Genomic DNA, 17,386 nt, shown 5'->3' on the forward strand with positions numbered 1-17,386 from the left:
GTGTGTGTGTGTGTGTGTGTGTATGTATGCGTGGCTCAGTCCAGCTGGGTGTGTGGACGGTTCTGTTGCAGGATGGGAGAGATATAATGATGGGGCTTAGGGAAGGCAAATGGGTAATGTTGGGGCGCTAAGGGAGTGTGCAAGGGGGCTGTTTAAATGAGAAGGGATCTGTCCATGAGGGCTGAGTTGAGAGGGTGAAGCTTCCATAAAGTCTCATATTTTGAAAACCTAAAATGTTTGTGTGAGTGAGTGAAAAAGATTAACACCCCTGCATTTTTTTCTCAGACATCCAGTTGAAACACCCCTGCCTTACTCTCAACTGCGCTGTTTTTGGATCTCCGTTGAAGGCTGCTGTATATCTTACAAAGTTGTACAATCTTAGAAGGAGCGTGGCTGTGAGAGGGCGTGGCGGTGACTGTCACGAAGGGACCCTGCACTTCTGGATTTACCACTACACTACTGTTGGTGACAGCTCTCCAGGGTCTCAAGATGGCTTCTCCTCCAGCCCTGCTACCTGAGATCCTTCTAACTGGAGATGAATCTGGGACCTTGTGTGTGCAAAGCATTTGCTCTAGCAGCACAAGGCTCCCTCCCCTTGTTCACCTCGTTTAAATAAATACTGAGCTTTATGCATATAGAGCTCAGTATGCATACTTTCAGTAAATGTAATGCGTAACCAGATCTACACTGATCTTCCCTACATCTTTTTTCCATTCAGTGATTTATTAGCCTTATATTTATCCCAACAACTACATTTATAATAATGGAGGCTGGTGGCTCTGATGTAAGTGGGATGGTGAATCCACTCCGGGTTTCAGTCAGCTCTCTAAAGGAGCTATTCAAGGTATGAAGCATTTTGCCTCATGCAATACACCTCGGATTGCTCCTTTAAAGTTCTGGCTGGTTCTGACTGAAACCTGAGTGGATTCACTGCCCCACTGACATCGGAGCCACCAGCCTCCACTGACCATAATGACGACGGCTGCAAATTTCTCTATACGTATAATGTATTATTATTATTTGCTTTCTCTCCATGAGATTTTGTATTAGGCTCACAGGCACAAACATGAAGCACCTTACCAAGCATGTGACACATCTGCAAAGAGAGAGAAAGACTTAAATGAAAACAAAGTCACATCACAAGACGTTCCCATTCCATTGTAGGATCATATGTCAGTCACTTTTCTCTTTTTCCATGAACTGGGGCATTTTGGTAGGAAATGAACTGTTTGTGACCTGCTGTTTCAGGACATTGATATGAGGAAACCTTATTGTCAATGGATAGATGCTTTTATGGGGGGTGGGGGTGGGGAGATAGCAGTTATTCAGTGTTACACAAATAAATATTTTGTAACTGTGAAGCACATAGAAACTTGAGCTGTGTTCAGAACTTCAGTCCCTTCCTAGAAATGTTGTCTTTGAAGTTTTCCCCCCATTTTTAAAAACTTCTGGTTTAGAATATGGTACATTTTGAATGTTTAAAAAGCAATTGTCACATTGCAAATGAATGTGAGAGGAAAAAGTACAGACCACCCGAGTTCAATTCTTTATGTGGACATTTAATCTCCTTTCACTGACATCAAAGCTAGGAGTCTGACATCCAGTTGGATTTCCCCATGTGAAATTCCCAGTTTGTTTTCTCTTTCTTCCCACTGCCTTTCATTTAACCTAATTAATACTGGATTATTAAAAGGAATATGTTTTCCTGCTTATGAAGTGAATCTACCGTTTCAGCTGTATATTTTTACTGGTTTTAGACAGATGGTTTCCCGCCACCCCCTCGGCCCCTTCTGTGGCTCTACTCAACATCAGAGAAAACAAGCAGAGCAAACCTACACTGGTAACTTGGCAAACCAAGGATTTAAAGGAATATTCACCTCCTTTATGAGCCCCAAACAGAATTATGGGACCTGCTAGAAGAAATACCAGGCTCTCAATTTTTCCACTATCTCACTTAAACAGAGGAACTCTGGAAGGTAGCTTATACATGGATATAAGGGCTACTAAATGCTAAAGGCTACTTCATCCATATTCAGGAATACACCTACATTCACCTACATGTGTGAATGAGACAGATACATTCTTATACACATGTGTATTCATTCAGGTACTTACATTAGGAAGCTATTTATTCATTTATTACATTTCTATACCGCCCAATAGCCTAAGCTCTCTGAGTGGTTCACAACAATTAAAACCATAAAATACAAGACAGTCAAATACAATATAAAAATTTAAACATTTAAAACTACAGTATAAAAAAATAAAAATAATAACTAAATAGCAGTGCAGTGCAAAGCAGTGCAAAGATTTAAAATACAGTACCAGATTTAAAACAAAAACTGGAAAATTAAAACCTAGGATTGGCTCTCTATTACATGTACATCCTGTAGCAATTCTGGGTTTGTCTATAATGTGTGAAACAAGAGGGCATTTGAGACTCTCTCTCTAATGCCTTTTGTATGCTGCTAATCTGGTGGAAATGGTAAGAAAATTGGATGCACAATCCTGGCAATTCAGGTTTTATACTTGCTTTAGGATTTGAATTAAAACAAAGCCAACTTAAGCCTTACATATCAAAACAATCTAACATATGCCCACGTGATTTGGGGTGTGTGTGTGGATGGACAGATTTCAGGCCATCTTTGCATAAGGCTCACTGGATCTGTAATCTCACAAGAACATGATATAATAACACAAGAGGCATCACTCCCATTTTACAGATGTGGCCAACTGAGGAAGGACAAGATGTAAATATTTATTATCATAATAAATAGGCAGAGAGATGCTCCACAAAGACACTTACTGTATTACTAATCCAATATTTGAAGCTGGGGCATCACATGCAAGGACAGTTCACAGCTCTCTGCAGGCCATTCAAGCGAATCCAGAGACCCCACAGAGACAGATGCTCACATGCAAATCTCAATTTTCTAGAGGAAAGAATGCCATGGTTAGCTTCTCTCCTTACTGAAGCTGGTAAGAGTTCACCCTCCTTCCTCTGCTAGGAGTAGCAAAGCGTCAGAAGATTAGAAGCAGCATAGAAGGTAAGGGCTAAATAGCAAACATGCAATATATCTTTCCTTCCAGGCTAATGATGATTTGGGGGTGGGGTGGGGGGAAGACTTTATTAAAAGGAGAACTTAAGCTCAGGTAGGTCACTGGGGCAAGGGTCCACATTGTGTCCTCACCTTCCCATTCTTCCTTTGCTGTCTCCAAACATGAAACCAATGGACTGCCCCACTGCATTGCCTGGGTGGGGAAGAGAAATAGCAAGAAGGAAGGCTGTGGATGCTACAATCCATGCATTTCTAGAAGTTCTCTTATGCCTTTGGGACCAAAAGCCCTCTTTCTGGAACTCAGATAGATGATGGGAAAATGAGCGATGGGCGAATCTGTCAATTTTGATTTCTTCCCATTTCTCATTTGTCTAATCTTAAATTTGTTTTGTCCTGTTTCAGCATAAGTTTACTATTTTTTTAAAGAGCTGCACAAAATGTGTATGCATTTTCATGCCCATTTCTCCTAACATGCACATTTTTATGCAGTTTTGCTTAATATGTGCAGGCCATTTCCCCTGACAGAATGCATTTTTGGTATGTTATTTTCCTTAATATCCACATTTTTGTATACATCTTTTAATTGGAGGACAGAATCACAAAATTTGAAGTGGTACAAATACATAAAGATAACTGTTTCGGTTCTCATATTGGTTCAGGAAGCCAATTTAGATAGATTCACTTTAACATGAGAACCAAATTTCTCCCAGATCACTAGGGAAACCTGGCAGTTGTCCATGAGCTGAATCTGGCCATGGCCACTCATTGCTGACTACTCCTCTAGGAAGACTCATTTCTGTTTTCTTTTATTATTCCTTAACAAACAATAAATCATTTAAATTCTTGGGGTGGAGGGTGGGGGAGAGGAGATATACACTCAGATAAGAAGGCCAACTGGTCTTTTATATGTAGGAAGAGTGTTAGCTTATTTGTGATCCTGTTTTTTGGTGATGGCTTTGTGTTCTTTTTTCACATGAAAACATAAGAAAAGCCCTACTGGATCAGACCAAGGGGCCATCTGGTCTAGCTTTCTGTTCCCACCAGCTTCTAGGCTAGAAGTTGAAACCTCAGGCTCAGAGGCCAAATCCTGCTTCCCCATATGGCCACGCCCCTTCCCCCGGCCCTGCCCCCTTTCTCCCAACCACTGTTCATTTGGTGGTTTCCCAGTTTGTGCAGTTTTTTTCCCCATTCTAAAAGGTTGAAATGCCTCTTGTAAGACTTAGTTATGAGCAGTAAGAGCTTTAAGCTACAATATGCTGAGGTGTTGTGTGTTTTTTTTGTATTTTTGGTCCCACCCCTTTTGCCTAAGGCCCCACCTACCACTGGAAGGTGGCCCCTCAAACTTTCTTCAAAATTTAGTTTGGCCCTCCACCTGAAAGAGTTTTCCTCTGAAGCTGGAAACTGCATACTGCCATCAAGATGAATCCCTACTGATGGATCTTCCCTTCACACATCCATATTTGCCTACAATGCAGACCAGTTACTGTTGGCCCATCTTTAGACAAGTCAACTAGATTTGCAGGTGCTAGGGTCAGGACCATGCCAGTTGTGGCCCCTACCTTATGGAACTCCCTCCCAAGGGATTGGCTCCCACAGCTGCAGCATTTCAAAAGTTTTGAAAACCCGCCTGCTTCTAATGTGTTTATTTATTTATTTTAATTTATTACATTTCTGTACTGCCCATTTGCCGAAGCTCTCTGGGTGGTTCACAGAACATAACTTAAAACCATAAACTATAATAACATTGTTGTTGTTGTTCAGTCATAGCAAAACATAAAAAAATAAAAAAATAAGTTTAAAACAGAATAAAACCAAAGTATGGACCAAGATAAAATATAAAATGGCTTTTAATTGATATGCTGTTTTACTGGTGTCATTTTGTTGTTTTTATTGATATTATGTTTCCATCCTTGATGGACTAAAGATCGAAATAGTATTTCCCATAGAACAAATTCTATTTATGTTAAGCTGGTCTCTCTAATATTCATGTCAAGGGTCTTGTTGGAAAATGACGTTTTCTGCAAGTATGGACTACATCATGTTCGCTTCCAGGTTAAAGAATGCTCCGAGTGTGCCACAGGCATATGCATATGGAGCAGTTCCCAGTGCTGAAAAGCCTAGTTAGCACAGACCTCCATGGATCCATCAGAGCATCACTGAACTTTGGGTTGTGGCCTTTTATGAGAATTGCATCCACCAGACATTGTCAGTCACTAGATGAAAACAGGAGAAAAGGCAGCCTTGATCATAACATGGTATGACTTAAGTGGAGGCCTGATGTAAAACATGATGATGTGCATCATGTGCTGCATATTCAGGAGTGGAAAAACATTCTGGAAATTGATGAGGAAAAGGTCACTAGCACACCAGCAAAATCCCTTAAGGTGCTGAAGGCTTTGCTGGGTTCATTTTTAAGTGCTGATGGAAATGCATTAATGACCATGTAAAGATGTGGTCAGATGCTGGCCACCAGATCCAAGGCCTGACTGCAAAATTATTGACAACTATATTGCTTATTCCTGTAGTGGTTAGGAAATGAAATGCCTCTCTCTAATCAAGTAATTGTGTTAAGGAACTACTGGGAACATTTGGTTGTTTTTCTTTAATATCTGAGAAGTCAAAGAGTATTTTGTTTTTGTAAACTGTCAAGATCATTTTTGTTCACATACATTCAGCACTAAAGGAATGTATTTTTCTCATGCTGCCCTCCCTGCTCTTAATGAAAACACGTACAACATAGGAACACATTTAAGAAGAAAGTTGGAAGGCATTTGAAATGTCAGCAAAAATGGTATCTAACTTTACACCACACAAACTTAGAGTACTGTGCTGTGAGATTAAGAACCATAATTAAAGACATGCCATTGTTAGCTCCTCCCATGCTTCATATAACTTGCATGATCTATCCATCCACTGCTACCAATTTACTGTCTCCCCTCTACTTACTATTAGAAGTTCAGAGCTCCAGTATTTTTCTTTTAATGAATTATCAACAACTTTTCACTTTACAGAACATAAAAACAAAAATGCTGATAAAGTTTATGGAGATCTGTCACTAAGAAGAGTAACTTTCCTATTTACAGTGCCATGGGGGTCTATAAGATGGAGCTCTGGTTTTGCTTTCCCAGTAGGCTCATATACTATGGCATACTGGTCACTTTGCTCCATTTGTTGGTTAGTAATTGAAAATATTATGAACATTGCAACCAAACCCACTACACTCTTTTTGAATTACTGATAGACCTATCTTGAACACAGTGTTGAACGTAAGATTAATTCTAGTCACAAGAGGACTTTGCTACATACGGCCAAGCTAAATATGGTTGTAGAAGATGTTGAGTGATTTATGGTGCCATTCAAAGTAGAGTGGACAGGAAGAGAGTGAAATTGCTGATAAAATGGACAAAAGGACGTCTGGGTTTTTGTCTCTCTCCCCAGAGGTTTCCTACCACCGCCACCACACCTCTGAACCGCTTTTTGTATTCAAGGGCTTTCAAAAGTATTTTGCATAGGAACATAGGTAGCTCTCTTATATCAAGACAGATAATTGGTCCATTTAGCTCAGTATTGTCTGCACTGACTGGAAGTGGCTCTCCAGGGTTTCAGACTTCCCAGCTCAGCTCTACTTTTTCCATTAAAAGATATAGCCGCATACAACATGACAAATGTTTAGTTTAAGGTGCAATCCTATGCATGTTTAAACAGAAAAGTCCTTCAGCTCCCAGCATTCTCCAGCCAGCTATGCTAGGATTGCACCCTTAGTCTCTTGCTCAACATATTCATGTTTATTTTGTATTTGGGACTGATCATTATTGCTTCTCAGCCATCCACACATTCCAAAATGCCATGAAAGGCCACCAGAGACTGTGCAACTATATAATTTGATAGATTTTGGAATTAAATCCACTGTTCCGTATTTATAACAATTATTATAAATCCTAAACATCATCCTAAGGATGTTTACTTGGCAGTAAAACCTACTGAATTTAACAGGATGTACTCCCAGGTAAGTGTACATAGGATTGTAGCCTTATCGGGAGAAGCAAGTAGGAGAAGCGGAGTTAATCTGGAGTCTAAAATATTATCTCTCCATACTGAGAGAGAGAAAAATACTCTTCCTATATTTCACCTAACAATACATGCAATGCATGTATTACCAAAGTAAGTCCATTACAACAATCTACTGGTTCATGATAGCATGCAGCGCGAACAATAGGCAACTTCTTTTTCACACACAAAAATGCTTTGAGCAGTGCAGACAGTGTGTGTGAAACATTGTTTTGAGGGCAGCAGATCCGTGTGTTTGGTTGTGTGAATGGGTTTGCTATAAGGCGTATAGAGACACACTTACTGATGTTATCTGACCCACGGAGGACTTGGTGTGGAGCAATTTGGACCCCCACCACATAAAAGTGTTCGGTACCCCTGCTATAAGCCCTCAATGCCAGTGCATCTGGGCCTGTCTGTGAAAAACCAAGTAATGTGACTGCAAAAGCAAACTCAGTAAACCTTTGGAACACACCAATAGAAAGGTCATGTGGCTGAGCCCAGACAAGAAGGTTTTCCAAGATGCTCATCTACTGTCGTGTCTCCTGTGACCAGCTTTCCAAGAAACTTATCATTCAGTAGGTGAGTACTGATGAACATGTGGTTTCCTCTGCACAAAGGGCACTTGGTTACCATCCACACTTATTAGAAAGAGATACGTGTTTTGTACACAATCACAATAAAAGGAGATAAGACCAGCTTTTTGACCTCATCATAAAACAGATGGCATTGGAAATATTTTGACAGGTACCAGGGTTCACTGTGTTGATTTTTAACTAACTCCCTGATATTCCTGCAAATAAAAGACTTTGAGCCTTTAGTTTTCTGAATCACAACTGCCAATCACATGTTTGCAAGGCAGCTTTCCGTTTGCGTTATATTGTGCAATCTGGTTAGAGGTTTTGACTTATAGGGCTGCATACAAAACACACAGTAAAAAGGGACTTTGGTAGAAAATGGTGCAATCCTATACACATCTACTTAGAAGTAAGTTTTATTGTGCTCAGTGGGGCTTATGTCCAGGTAGGTGTGTATAGGATTGCAGCCTAATACGCTGGCATGGGTGTCTGCAGGAATTATTCTGGGGAAGAGGCCAAACCTGCACAGTGGCATATGATTGCAATTCATGCACATAGTGCATACCGCTGCAACACATCTGTGCATTTTCCTTGTATGTGTGCTTTGTTGCTTAGAGCCACATTCCATGATATTTAGAAAATTACACAGAATGGCAGAAAATCCTGGGAGTTTGACAGCACCAATACAGAAGAGTGTTATATTTAAGCTGCACACAAGAGGCATCACAAATTTCAACAAAACTTTATTTGGAATGAGGGTGTGTAAATGAGCATAACTGTTTTCCTTTTTTGTATTTAGTTTGGTTTTAGAATATTATGCAGTTAAACGTGTGTGTGTGTGTGTGTGTGTGTGCACGTGTGTGTGTATGCTAGTCATTCAGCCAAAAGGCTAATAGTTTAGAGGTCAAAGATTTAGTTAGAATATAGAGGTTGTGAAGTTTTGCGCAGGAAGCAGGAGTTGATAAAAGTTCAACAGAAGATCAGAGGGAAAAAAAATGTTTTAGCTCAGGAAACAGAAACTTAGATGGCAGGAATGAACAAGAAACTGAAACAGCAACGGAAACTGAAACAAACTCCAGGGGGCCGAGCCTAGGAAAACCCGTCAAACTCCACCCCCACAATTAGATTTCTCTGACATCCCTAGCCATAATAGGCATTTTCTGGCATTACCACCCTCAACATAACATTCAGGGCCAGCCCTAGGATAAATGGCACCCTCGGCAAGGAGTACCTTTGGTGCCCCCTGCCCCGGTCAGCTTTGCAGAGCCACCCAGTGGGTTTATGGAGCCTGCTGCAGGTGTGATATTAGGGGCCCTGCTGCTGCCCCCTAGAAGGACCCATGCTCATGTGTAGAAATCTTGGGGCCACATGTGAGAACTATTGTATGTATGGACTACATCTGAGAATTCTCACTTACAGCTCCTCCTTGACCTGGGATTAAGCAGAATGACAGATGTGCTTCCAGCTGACCTCTTACAGTTTATGACTTTATTTTATTATCATTTACGTATATAGCGCTTATAGTGTTTACAGTATTTGAAGTGCTAAGTGCTCAGTAACGTTGCCTCAAAGTACAGCTGAGTTCTATTGATTTTTACCTAGTGCAAACGACAGCAAAGTAGAATTGAAAAAGAAACATACGTTAAAGTTAACTGAAGGAGGATCCTTTCAGTAGCTAGTATCAAATTACCTGTAGAATCTTTTAAAAAAGGTTACAGACACTTGCTTTTTGCCACCCCAGCTCAATGCAGACAGTACATTCAAACAACACAGCCACTGAACTAAGCTAGGAGCCCCCCTTAGCTCGGTGCCCCAGGTGACCACCCAGCTTACCCACCCCTAAGGCCGGCCCTGATAACACTGACAACTTCACATGATTTCTCAGAAAGTGGTTGTTGTTGTTGTTGTTGTTCAGTCGTGTCCGACTCTTCGTGACCCCATGGACCATAGCACGCCAGGCCTTCCTGTCCTGCGCTCTCTCCCGGAGTGTGCTCAAGTTCATATTCATTGCATCGGTGATGCTATCTAGCCATCTCATCCTCTGTCGTCCCCTTCTCCTTTTGCCTTCAGTCTTTCCCAGCATCAGGGTCTTTTCCAGAGAGTTTTCTCTTCACATTAGGTGGCTTCAGCTTTAGTATCTGTCCTTCCAATGAGCAATCAGGGTTGATTTCCTTTAGGATTGACTGATTTGACCTCCTTGCAGTCCAGGGGACTCGTAAGAGTCTTCTCCAGCACCACAGCTCGAAAGCATCAATTCTTCGGCGCTCAGCCTTCCTTATAGTCCAGCTCTCACAGCCATACATTACTACTGGAAAAACCATAGCTTTGATTAGACGGACCTTTGTCGGCAAGGTGATGTCTCTGCTTCTTACTATGCTGTCTAGGTTGGCCATAGCTTTCCTCCCAAGGAGCAAGCGTCTTTTAATTTCATGGCTACAGTCACCGTCTGCGGTGATCTTGGAGCCCAAGAAAGTAAAACCTGTCACTGCTTCCATTTCTTCCCCTTCTATATGCCAGGAAGTGATGGGGCCAGATGCCATGATCTTCGTTTTTTTAATGTTGAGTTTCAAACCAGCTTTTGCACTCTCTTCTTTCACCCTCAACAAAGTGGTGCCATGTTCTAATCTAGTATGATCTCATCTTGGAATAATTGGTGAACACTCTTGGTTGGAGAGTAGCAGTGGAGTCTATGTTTTTTTTTATGTCTATGTCTGTTTGACAAGGGAAGGAGAAATGGGTACATTTGATCAAGGTTTAGGGTTCTAGAGGAGACTTGAGTGCTCGCTTTACTTTTAACATTGTTAGTAGCCACTTTTTACACCAGCTAACATAATACAACTTTTCCATGACTTGAATTTTAAATGGTACAGATATTCTTTTGGAACTGCACATTTTTCCTGGGCCTGCATATTTTGTGTCTGGTTGCACATTTGAAATAAGCCTTGAGAGAACTGGTCTATCATTTCTGATAGATCTGGTAATTGAGCACTGAGAAGGCCTGGGCACCAGGTCTGCTGAGATAGGTAGACCTGGCTTCAGAGAAATGTATATACCAAGTCTGCTCCTCTGTTTTTTCTCACCTGGTGTCCACACAACATCTTTCCACCTGTGGCTGAAACTCTCAACTACTTCCCTTCTCTCTTCACCCCTGTAATGGCCCTTCAGTGTGGTTAATATGGAAGGTGAGCTTACTTGCTCAAGTTGGCAGTCCAGGTAACACAAGACACTGCTTTCCAGGCAACACACAAGAGAGTCAGGTACTTTCTCAACAAGGTTAATACATGAGAAAACACTAACTTCTGGGGAGTAGCATGGCACACACGACCTCAAGTCCAAGGCCTGCACTGAGAAAGAGAGGGAGAGGTTCTACCCAGGCTTCCAGGAGGAAACAGAAACTGAAACTTGCAGGTTCTTTTATATACACATATCCATAGGTCACAACCCCCTCTAGCCCTTAATAAATTACACAAGTCCTACAATCAATTTCACAGCCTCCCATTCACTGTATTTCCCTAACAAAATGAGACCATACTGCAGGGTTCTCATATACTACTTTAGCCCCCTTCACCTGCGGCAAAATGGGTATAACAACACTGGGCTACCTTGCAGGACTGGTGTAGCCCACATTCTCTTAGCCATATCTCTGCCTTCTGCAATATAGGTATACAAATGATGGACTTTGCCTGTATCAACATGGTCATTTTTAAAAAGTTTAAAACTCAGAAAAATAATTTTAAAAGAAGATCTGAGCAACAAACATCATGAATGCTTCCTTTTATGTTTTGATGGACACACTACTGCCCAGTTACAGCTGCACTAAAATCCTCAATTTCTGTCTGGTCGTTTTATGGGCCAGTGATCACTTCCCACTAGGAAAGACACCCCCTTCCCAATGCCTTAAAATGAACCAGGAAGTTCTTTCTCTAGACTGCAGATGTGCCGATCACTGTGTGACTTCATTCATTGGCTAAAAATACTGAAAAGTGCAAGTAGGCCAGTTTCTCACCAAACAAATGGGCAAAATAGCACCTGCCCATTTAGCCTCATATGATACCTTGGGTTCTACAAGGGTTAGGTACTTCTTTGCTTACTGAAAGCAGGGAATAAGGGGATTATGGCTTTTCTGGAAGGGGGCAACTCCCCCCTTGCCCCCTACTGTGGACACCTATGTTTGCTGGCATATCAGCATCTCTATTTCTATAGCATGCTTTGCACTTGAGCGTTTATTGTGAACCGCTGAGAGATTTTATTATATTCAGCAGTACACAAATGCCACAAAATAAATAAATAAATGATGATGAAATGATTTATGTCTGGATCAGAACACAATTGGTTTATGAGTCTTACAAATATGCTGGCAGAAACGTTCAGAGATTACCTCCAACTATACCTGTTTCTCCTTGGGATGGCTAAAGCTAAAATTGGGCTCTTCTCTGGCATGCTTGAAATAATATTAAATAGCAGAGTGCATCTCAGCATGTACAGAGGGCACATTCATAGAATCACAGAATAGTAGGGTTGGAGGGGGCCTATAAGACCATCAAGTCCAACCCATTGATCAGTGCAGGAATCCAAGTCAAAGCATCCCTGACAAGTGGCTGTCCAATCTCGTCTTGAACGCCTCCAGTGTGGGATTGCCCACTACCTCCCTAGGTAATTGGTTCCATCGTTGTATTGCTCTAACAGACCGGACGTTTTTCCTGATGTTCAGATGGAATCTGGCTTCCTGTAACTTGAGCCCATTATTCCGTGTCCTGCACTCTGGGATGATCGAGAAGAGATCCTGACCTCCCTCTTTGTGGGAACCTTTCAAGTACTTGAATAGCACTATTATATCTCCCCCCAGTCTTCTCTTCTCAAGGCTAAACATGCCCAGTTCTTTCAGTCTCTCTTCATAGGGCTTTGTTTCCAGTCCCCTGATCATCTTCGTTGCCCTCTTCTGAACCCTCTCCAGTTTGTCTGCATCCGTCTTAAAGTGTGGTGCCCAGAACTGGACACAGTACTCCAGATGAGGCCTAACCAGTGCTGACTAGAGGGGAACTAGTATTTCACATGATTTGGAAGCTATACTGCTATTAATATAGCCCAAAATAGCATTTGCCTTTTTTGCAGCCACATCACATTGCTGGCTCATATTTAGCTTGTGCTCTTTAACAATTCCAAGATCCTTCTTGCTTGTATTATTGAGCCAAGTATCCCCCATCTTGTAACTGTGCATTTGGTTTCTTTTTCCTAGGTACAGAACTTGGCATTTATCCCTATTAAATGTCATTCTGTTGTTTTCTGCCCAGTGCTCCAGCCTATCAAGATCACTTTGAATTTTGTTTCTGTCTTCCAGGGTATTAGCTATCACACCCAATTTTGTGTCATCTGCAAATCTGATAAGCATTCCCTGCACCTCCTCATCCAAGTCATTAACAAAAAAGTTGAAGAGTACTGGGCCCATTCCTGGGCCCAGTGCTCACCACCAGCGTGCATAGCCAACTTTCACACATCTGTGATTAAACATGTATGGCTTCTGGGCAGGCTTGAAATGAACCAGTGAAGATGGGAAAGAACTCTTTAAAGGACAAACCCCGTCGGTCACTTTGTACATTGTTTATGTTGATGCTGATGGGAATCTACTTCAATCGTTGATTCTTTTGAGGTGAGATGTACAGCAAAGATGTAAGAATGCAATTAGCTGAACATCAGTCATTAGTAAGGTAATTATAATGCAATAAAATAGATTGCTCTTAGTTCAGGAATCCTGCTGGGTTTTCTGTGTGTTAAATATGCCATAGCAGGGACCCTAATGATCAATTAAATCTCTATCATTCAGTCCCTTCTTCCCAACATTCAGCTGCTTTGGTGACCTTTTCTACGCTCTTTAGAAGGCTTTCTAATGCAATCACAACAGAGCTGATGTGTCTCTTCTAGCGGCCACCCAGCATGATATACACCAGTACGACAGCCAAGATTTTAAAGAGCCTTTTTAGACTAAATAAATGAGAGATGGAGTGCATGTAATCGTCAATCACCTTGGAGACTCACTTCCGTTTTCTAAGTTAGTTCATGCTTCCTTTGAAGATTAGAGCATTCTATTTTGGCTAAAATTTGGAAAGAAGCACAGGGAAGAAAAGAAGCCAATAACGTGGGCCATTTGTGAATTATCTTAGTTAAGTCATGAGCCTGACCATGAACATGTTATTGAAGGCAAGCAGTTCCCCCTAGCACAGAAATTAACTGGACTGTTACTGAACGCCCCCCATCCACTAGCACTGAGCCTTAGGCTGCAATCGTGTACACGCTTACCTGGGAGTAAGCTCCATTGAACTCACTTCTGAGTAGGACTTACTTCTGAGACTTACTTCTGAGTAGACATGTATAGGATTGCAGTGTTTGAGTCTGTTTGCTTATAATCTGATTCCGCTTGAAAAGGAAGTTCAGTTTTCATTTATCTCATCTGTCCTTTGAAGTACGATCCTTTGTCTTTGTTTAAATAGCCCACAGTAGAGACTGCACAATGAAAATGTTTTTGGTATTAAAGGCAAGCCTAAACAAGCATTCATTTTCAACATGTGTTTAATACATGAGTGAATTTGGTTTTATGACACCTGACTCCATAAATCAGCATCATCATCTTTCTATTGTATTTCAGGTGTGCTACATCCATTATACTCCTAATTTGATACATCCACACATACAAGGCAGACCACTGTGGTTTTAAAGATGGGGAAATGGGTCTGAAGGAGAGTGAATAGACCTGTGTTCATTTATGATTCTGCAATTGCACTGTGCAATTGCATTGGAATTGTACATTCATCCAGAATACAGGATCTTTCAAACCTAATCTTTCACCTATTCTTTTTTTAAAATAAAAATGTTTCCAGCCCTTATGGTTATTAAATCACTTTGGTGATGCCTTGTGAAGCTAGCCTGGGCCAAGCATAATATTTCCTGTTTATTTTATTTAGTATGTTTATTATTTATATTCTGCCTTACCTCCAAGGAGTTCAAGTCAGTGGTTCTCTCCCCACCTTTATCATCAAAGCCATCACTGAGGAAGGATATTTATTTCTTTACTATTTGATTTATACCTCCACCTTTCTACCAAAAATGGCACTCAAGGCAGCTTTCAAAACAATTTAAAATAGATTAAAACAAAGCACATTAAAATACAATAAAAACATAACACAGAATAAAAACAGCACCCACCCCACAGTCTCACTTACAGCCACAGGCCAAAGGCCTTCTTGAATAAAGTGGTCTTTGCCTGATGTTGGAAGGATAGCAGAGAGGGAGCAACCCTAGCCTTCCTTGGGAGGGAGTTCCACAGCCTGGAAGCGGCCACCAACCATGCCTCTGAAGGCAGTGGTCTCAAACCAAGAGCCTCTCCAGAAGATATTAAGGACCAGGCAGGGTCATATGGGAGAAGGTGATCTTTCAGATAACCTGGGGGTGTTTCCATGACAACAGAGGGAGAAGCGAATGGAGGAGCACCATATTTTAAAAAAGGAATCAGCTTTGCTACACTTTGGTCCAAACAGGGCTTCATGAGCAGGTTCTCCACACCAGTAAAAATCACTTCACAGAACATACTTCCTGGTGGGGGTGGGGCTTGGAGTAAATGTAATCTGACTGGCAGGGGCTGCTCAACCAATAAGAGAGGCTTCCCCCCTCCCCACTTTCCCCTGAAAGTCCAGATGCACCTTCAGGAACAGCCCTCACTGACCACAGTGGGAGTTACTTCTGAGTAGACACACATATGTTTGTGCTGAGAGATGGGAAACACCTTTTGTCTCAATAAAAATCACTCCTCTCTCTCCTCCCTCCCTCATATTAAGTACTTTCTTAAAGTGACTATCATTAAAAGAACAGAGCGTTAAATAAACAATCAGTAGGAACACCATATTCTAGCTGCTGTGCTGGATCAATCAAAGCTCTGAGGCTTTGACATGAAGGCTCCTAAATGTGTTCTTCTTTCCTGGGAATCTCAGTGGCTCTTTGGACTGTGCATTTTGGGAACGAGCCTCATTGAGCACAATGGGAGTTACTTCTGAGTAGACACATATGCTTGTGCTGGGAAAGACTGGGGGGGGCACAGGGATGGGAAACCAGGCCCCTTTCTAACCTGATGCTGTGCAGGATCCCTATAAGAAAAGTATGAAGTATTTACTTCCTAAGGCAATAAACCAAACAACAGAGAACTGGAGCTTTGAGATCACGCTTTACAGCCTTCAGGGAATTTGTGCTTTAGACTGTGCCATTTCAGTTGAGGGGGATCTCTGTAAATTCTGATGTGGGCATTCAGGGGACAAGCCTCACTGAGCACAATGGGAGTTACTTCTGAGTAGCCACTAATTGGTTTGTGCAGGGATGGGAAACACACAGGAAACACCCCTTGGCCGAGGTCACGGTGAAAGGTACACCCCTGGGCAGGGCTAGCATACCCAAAGTCAATGCGGGGGTTGGGGTACACTGCAACTATACCAGGGAGAACCCAACTTAAGGGAAAGAATTGTACTTTAAGCAGACTCAGGAAATTCAGTCTTTCCCTGATAAGCTCCAGGGTGGCTGCTGGATGGCCACAACATCATGCATCCCTAATGATTTCCAAACCCAGCCAGCATGGAGTACATTGCTCATGGAGAACCCCCTCCCCCTGGGTCCCAATCTGTGTAGGGCAGGGCTTTATAGGTCGTAAGCAGCACTTTGAATTCTGATGGGAAACAGCCTGGTAGCCAGTGAAGCTGCTGTAACAAGGGAGTTGTATGCTCACTGTAATTGGCCCCAGTCAACTTTGGCTGAGCAGGTCTGTAAACCACTTGTAGAGACCGATCCCTATGTAACTAATAAAGTAGTTTTGCTAATAAAGTAAAGTAAACTTATTCACAGTCACTGCTAAAAAGATTAGAATAAAAGTCCTAAAAACCGTTGCTGTAGTTTGTGCAAATTATGTACTGATTTGAGCAGCTTGTTCAACTTTTTCCTTTTGAACTGTCTCTTTGGCAAAATTGTAAGAACCTATGGTTATATGCAATAAAATCTGTAGAAGACAGACAGACAGACAGACTTGAGGGCGATTTGTCTGAGGCTAGCCAGCCAGTTCATAGCTCAAGCACTTTTTAAATCCAACTTTTCCCAGTCCCTATTTACTTGATTCCATTGGCTCACAAAAATAAAGATTTGGTGTGGAACATTGGTACAATAGCAGGGAAGTCATGGGAAGGGTTCATGTTAAAGAAACAGATCAAGAATCTAGAAGGAGGCGATACTTACAAGGCAGGGTCCACCTTTGAACTTTTCACTATGAACTTACTGTTGCTCATCAAGATCATCCAAGCAGGAAAAAAGAAAAGATGAAACAAGGACATATAGGAAAAGGAAATGAAAAGAGCTTTATTAGTTAGTTTCTTCTCCTGCCTGACCCAATTATCAGATTTTGCATTTAAATTTAAGACAGTAGATCAAACAGCAAGAGCCACTTTGTACTCTTGCCAGGAGACCATATGATATCTCTCAGTGACTCTCCTGCATGCCAGGATTTGGAATAAGAAGCCATGCTTCCAACTTAGTTTGTTTTACATATGGTGCAATTTGCTAAGTGAACAGAGAGAGAGAGAGAGAGAGAGAGAGAGAGAAGGAAAGAGAGGAAGGGGAGGAAGGGAGAACGAGAGAGCGAAAACTCATCAATGGCTGCTCTCATGGAAGATGTCCAGG

At 41.7% G+C, this 17,386-nt stretch overlaps 1 protein-coding gene across 11 annotated transcripts in view; it reads right to left on the reverse strand.

The window, feature by feature from the left end:
• The window catches only part of RUNX1 (RUNX family transcription factor 1), a 243,420-nt gene that overhangs the window by 163,266 nt on the left and 62,768 nt on the right, over nt 1-17,386 (reverse strand). The window contains exons 2-4 of one of the 11 annotated variants that reach the window (XM_084843690.1): nt 16,946-16,984; nt 3,192-3,252; nt 2,807-2,933 (exon numbers count right to left, since the gene is read on the reverse strand). The exons of 2 other annotated variants lie outside the window; for them this stretch is intronic. The gene's annotated coding sequence lies outside the window, so the exon portion shown is untranslated. Of the gene's footprint in view, nt 1-2,806; nt 2,934-3,191; nt 16,985-17,386 lie in introns of all 11 variants that reach the window. 8 more of the 11 variants (XM_084843685.1, XM_084843687.1, XM_084843682.1 and 5 more) reach the window with 8 other exon arrangements.

Source organism: Heloderma suspectum, chromosome 3 (genome assembly GCF_057233095.1).
Source record: "Heloderma suspectum isolate Gila_16-S chromosome 3, 16-S_ref, whole genome shotgun sequence".
NCBI classification, from domain to species: Eukaryota; Metazoa; Chordata; class Lepidosauria; order Squamata; family Helodermatidae; genus Heloderma; species Heloderma suspectum.